This window comes from Microtus ochrogaster, linkage group LG1 (assembly GCF_000317375.1).
Source record: "Microtus ochrogaster isolate Prairie Vole_2 linkage group LG1, MicOch1.0, whole genome shotgun sequence".
Lineage (NCBI taxonomy): Eukaryota > Metazoa > Chordata > Mammalia > Rodentia > Cricetidae > Microtus > Microtus ochrogaster.
In genome coordinates, this window is record NC_022027.1 from 50,809,889 (window position 1) to 50,816,056 (window position 6,168).

A 6,168-nucleotide genomic window follows, 5' to 3' on the forward strand; every position below is an offset into this window, starting at 1 on the left:
ACACACACACACACACACACACACACACACACACACACATTGTTCTCAAGGTGATATATATACTGAAAGTTGAAAATTTCCAAGATAAAAATTCAGCACGTGGATTGAAAACTCAAATCTAGTCCTCTGTTTGAAACAATGGGACTCTCTTAAGACACTGCTCAGTGATGCTTACAAAACTGGCCTAGAAGATATGTTTATTTCAGCTAAGTTTGTCAGGCTTCCTCTATAAATAAAGCCATGGTTCATGTGTCTATTTATATTAATGTCCACACAGCTCTCTATAGAATCCTAACCGCGGTCTTCTTAGCCCTTTGTCATGTGCGGGTTTCATCCTTCTCTGGAGAGTTATGGCCTTGAGCCTTGATATTTTGTAACTATTGTTTGTTGACATTATACAAAAGCACAGCTCCTAAACGACTGCTTTAAAATGCTATGACATTACCCAGATTATAGACAAAATTAAGTTGAAAACAAAATGGACTTTCAGTGCCCTTGGCCTGACAGCCACTCCTCTCATACTCCTTTGCTGCTTGATCGATGGAAGAGTTTCACTGACACTAATTCCTTAAGATCTGCCACTTGCCCTACTTCCAAAGGTAGGGTCAGATTAGAGCACTGACACAGGTCTCATCCCAGAGACACAGGAACTCAAAATCAAATACCAGATAACCTAAAGAATATCAGCAATAATTAAGTAAATTAGCAATAATTTAAAAATATTTAAAAATATTTATTTACACATATTTATGCTATACCTGCATATGTCTGTGCACCACCTGAGTGAGTTACAGACAGTTCTGAGTCACCATGTGGGTGCTGGGAATTGAACTGGGTCCTCTGGAAAAGCAGCCAGTGCTGAGCCACCTCTCCAGCTCCCTGATAATTAAGAGTATTTTTAAAAAACTGTTTAAATACAAGGGGGAAACTCTGGAGTTACATATTTGTGATCTCAGCACTGGGGAAGCTGAAGTAAGAAAATAAAGAGAATCATGAGCTTAACGCTTGCCTGAGCTACACTAAGACTCTGTCTCAAAACCAACCACAAAAATGGAGGTCCCCTCTGCCAGCTGTTCCAAACGTAACCGAGACAAGAGGTTCCAGAAAAATGGTGGTTCTTATGTGTGATACAAGCTAAGCATCTCTGAACTTTGGCTCCTACTGGTACTACTTATGATAGCTGTTGCAGACACAGACATATAGCAAACATTTTCAAGCAAGTCATAACTACGTACTATATTACATGTATCAATATATTCCAGTGTGTGCAATGATATTCCAGAGAATTTTCCTGCTGGGCAGGAGCTCTGCTGGCGATCCACCAGGTAAACGGCAGTAGGACGCCATTGATGCAGACCTTCACAGACAGTTGCTACTGGCGGTGGGAAATGATAGGGGCAAGGGGGATGGAGAGGACTTTTGTATTCTGTTATAAAACCACTTTATATCCGAGGACAGATTCTAAACATGCATGCCATTAGTAGTTTAGCACGTACATAGTGTTAATGGGTTGTCAGTTCTGAATTAACCCCTGTCCCCCAGCCCAGACGGTCCTGGGGGAGTACAAGGTCGGTACTGGGAGACATTAACCAGATTTAGCATTTCAAGATAGGCCTGAGCCCAGATACCCAGGGAATGAGGAATATCTATCTATCTATCTATATTAACCAGATTTAGCATTTCAAGATAGGCCTGAGCCCAGATACCCAGGGAATGAGGAAAATCTAAGAGGTGAACATGGGGGCGACCGAGGCGTTGCAAATCTCACCTGACCAGAGGGGCGGCTCCAAGCTCCAGAATGGTTGTTTTGCTGCCTGCCCTAGAAGTCTGCTGGATGGAGGAGTGCAGGGTTGACCGTTTGTCTGTTTATACGCTAATCCACTGCCTTCTCAGGTCACCAGGCAACGCAGGGCTTTCCAGGAGAAATAAACTCAACAATATAGTGTCTTTTGTTTGACAAATGGGCAGTACTCTTACGGACATTTCAAGAACACCTATGTTAGAAAAGTAGAATAAAGAGATTTACTTGCCTTTTGGTTTTACTTTGACAGCGTTTTGTTAGTCTCAAGTTCATTGTATCCTTTTAAAATTGTGTGTGTGTATGCGTGTGTGTGTGTGTGTGTGTGAACTTGTGTGTGTATGTGTCTGCCGTAGTGTGCATATGGGGATCAGGAGACAATTTACAGAGTTGGTCTCCTCTTCCCACCATGTCAGTCACAGGGGTGGAACTCAGGGTCTCAGGCCTCTCAGCAAGAGCTTTCACCTGCTGAGACATCTTGCTGGCCCTTGGATACATTTTCTTAAGCATTTTATAGCTTGTTTGTTTGTTTGAGATGGAGTTTCCTTTTGTATCCCTGGTTGTCCTGGAACTCTCTCTGTAGACCAGGCTGGCCTCGAACTCAGAGATCCACCTGAAATATTTAAAAATATAAAATTTGTTAAGGAGTATAATTTTTTTTTGATTTTTCAAGACAGAGTTTCTCCGTAGCTTTTCGGTTCCTGTCTTTTAGACCAGGCTGGCCTCGAACTCACAGAGATCCGCCTGCCTCTGCCTCCCGAGTGCTGGGATTAAAGGCGTGCGCCACCACCGCCCGGCTAGGAGTATAATTTTTTAAAATAACATTTTTCTTAATTTTTTTGAAAATTTCTGCAATGTGATTAAATTCACCCCTATTCTTCCAAGATCCCCAACTCTTCCAAGATTCCCCCCACATCCCTATGCCCCAACTTTGTGTTCTTTTTGTTTGTTTTAATAATTCACAGCCTTAAAGAAACTGACTCTCCTTCTCCCAGAAAACAATTTAGGGGATAGTTTGATACTATGCCTATTTAGCAAGCTAGTTCTTGGCAATTCCAGATTAGCAGTCCCAGACATGTTTCCTCCTATGTAACAGTGATGTGGGATGCCCTTCTGTATGCTGTGACTATGGTGTATTATCATGGATTAATAAAGACACTGATTTGGTCAATAGCCAGGCAGAATAGAGCCAGGTAGGAAATCCAAGAAAAGATAAAGGGAAAAAGAAGGCGGGGTGAGAGAGACGCCAGCAGCCGCTGGAGGAGTAAGATGCCAGTGGTTATTTGGGAATTGGTGGGTGGGAGAGAAGCCTGAGGGTTTCAGAACAGTTGTCAGGGTCAGTCAGAAAGTGTTGGTTACCCTACAGTGACCTGTGTCACGATTACACCCATTGGCATCTCTTACCACGTTATCACTATGATTCACAGGGTTCACAGCCAGGTAAAACTGTTGATGACTGTTTTCTTCCTGTAGTCTGTATAGAACCTTCTAGTATTATTGTTAGATTAGGATTGATGGAGGCAACCGAACAATAAAAGAAAGAAGAGGCTGGTTTCAACAGAACAACCCAACAATAAAAGAAAGAAGAGGCTGGTTTCAACAGAAGCAGATCGTCCTCTGCTAGAGCAATGAAGGGCATAGTTTCTCTCCAGGAGAAGGCACAGGGGACTTGAAGGTTTTATAGGGTAGCAAAGGGAACTTTGGGAGTGGAAAATTCTATCTGCAGACTTGTTTGTAGTTTCGGGGCACAGACATGCCAGATGGCTTTTCATCTATTGACCATGCTGTCGGGAGTTCCCAGCTTTTGACCGACTGCAGATTGGGTCGGCTTTTTCTCGTCAGCAGGAATTCTTTTTTTTTTAAAGGACAAATCTATCTATCTATCTATCTATCTATCTATCTATCTATCTATCTATCTATCTATCTATCTATCTATCTATCTATCTATCTATCTATCTATTATGCATACAATATTCTGTCTATGTGTGTCTGCAGACCAGAAGAGGGCAGCAGCCCTCATTACAGATGGTTGTGAGCCACCATGTGGTTGCTGGGAATTGAACTCATGACCTTTGTAAGAGCAGGCAATGCTCTTAACCACTGAGCCATCTCTCCAGCCCCAGGAATTCTTATAATTTTGCTGAGCCAGGAGTTTTTCCAGTTTCTTTGAGGCCCTTAGTTTTAGGTCATTAACTCTTGAGCTACGAAAGCTGGCCATTGAGGATCAAACTTCCTGGTCAGTACTAACTCGATTTCTACATGTCCAGTGCCAATGCGTGTGGTCACTTTAGCAGCAGGGCTGTCCATCAAGTACGGGCAGGAAACCAAGACCATCAGCAACGGCCTGCGTTGTTTAGGAGTCTCCAGGATACCTCTGGCCAACAGAGAGCAGGAATCTCACACCTAGCACTGGAGGGTTTGGTTTCATAGCTGTGCCTCTGGGGCAAGCACAGTCCTGTCTAGGACAACTCCAATTAAACATCACGTGAATAATTACATATTTGTATAAATATACGACGTTTATACAATAGTGGGTTTTCATATGGGTTTCTTTTTACTATCCTACTATTATCTCTCCCCTAGCCTCTAGGAAGATAATTTTTTACTTCGTTTTGTTTTTCGAGACAGTATTTCTGTGTAGCCTTGGCTGTGTAGCAAGTCCTGGGACTTGCTCTATAGAGGCCAGGCTGGCCTCAAACTCTCAGAGATCCACCCGCCTCTGCTTCCTGAGTGCTGGGTTGAAAGGCTTGGGCCACCAAGGCCACCCAGCAGGAAGATAATTTAAATGACAGTCACCTTGGAGAACGGCAGTGGAAACGGGGCTCCACTGGCGTCTAGCACAGGGTCTTAAAGCAGGCATTTGCGTTCAGAAATTTCTCTGTTACTGTGGGAGCAGAGCTCTTGGCTGCCTTGCAGGTGGGAAAGGAAGTCTTGGGTTTTTTTCTCCCTGGGCTGCACAAGCAAAGATTTTTCTTTACTTCCCTCAGGTCCTTTTTATTTTCTCTCTTTTTATATTTTTTTTAATTGAGTTCATTTTGTGTTAACTAGCTCTTCCTGGTCGTGGGGCAGTGATACTCTAAAGAGGGACCTGAATTTTCCTTTGCCAATGGTCATCCATTGCAGATAGCTTCTTGGTTAGGTGGGACTCAGTGTCCACTTCTCCCTCTCAGGGCTGGGACTCAATCTGGCTTGGGCCCTCGGGCCTGTGCGTGCTGTTACAGTCTCTGTGAGTTCATATCAGCAACAGTCCTGTTGCACAAATTTCGCAACAGGAAGATGCTGTTTCTTGGAGTCATCCATCCCCTCTGGCTCTTGGATCTTTCTGCCTCCTCTTCCGTGTGGATCTGTGAGCCTCGAGGAGAGAGATTTTACGAAGATGCCCCACTTACGACTGGGTGCTCCACGGTCTCTCACTCTCTGCACTTTGTCTGGTTGTGGGTCTCTGTTGTTGTTGTGGTGGTGGTCTTCTCTGATGAGGCAATGATCTGTGTGTGTAGCAGTGTGCCATTAGGAGTCATTTTACTGATATGTGCATTTAGTAAAGCAATAGTATTTTTTTTTTCCCTAGGCCAATGACCTGCCTCGTCTCCACTGCTTTGCCACTTAACGGTGTCAGGTGTGGGTTCCATCTTAAGGAATGGGCCTTAAATCACATCAAAATGTGGTTAATTCCTCCTGTAACATTGGTGCCATGATAGCGCAAGTATATCCTGCAGGCAGGTCTCTGTTGTAGGTCTCCATGTTTGTGGCCGGGTGATGTTGACTACCTTTCTCTTTTGATAACTTGCAGAGCACCTTCCGGTACCATGAATCAGTAGGAGTGAATCGTCTAGTTGGGCACCAGTTTGACTTTTTTATGTTCGATGAGATAAACAAGAGAGCCTTAGCATCAGGTTGTAGAGCACGACCGTGGCCTGATGTTTGGAGGTTTCCATAGGAACCTTTTGACCAATGACTTCATAAGACATAACCCATTCTGGGCACTGGGGATTTTACTCGGTGGCATAAGATGTCTATTTGGGACATTTTGTTTCATATTATTCTGTTTAAACCCATTTCATATATGTATATATTTTAGGAAGCTTCTAGAGTAGTAGGTTTCCATACGGGTTTTCAAAAGGCCTTCAACCCTGTCTCGAAAAAACAAACAAACAAACAAAAAAATAAAACAAAAAAACAAAAGGCCTTCAATGCGAGCTGTCATGGAGGTCAGTCTTAATCACCGTCCTCTGACTATGAGCAACAGAAACTGGTTCTACTCTAACTTAAACAACGGATTCATTGGAATTAATGTATCAGGTAGATATTAAATCATTGACAGATGTCAGCAGACCTAGGTCAGACCCAGAAGCTGCAGTGTACGGAACCCC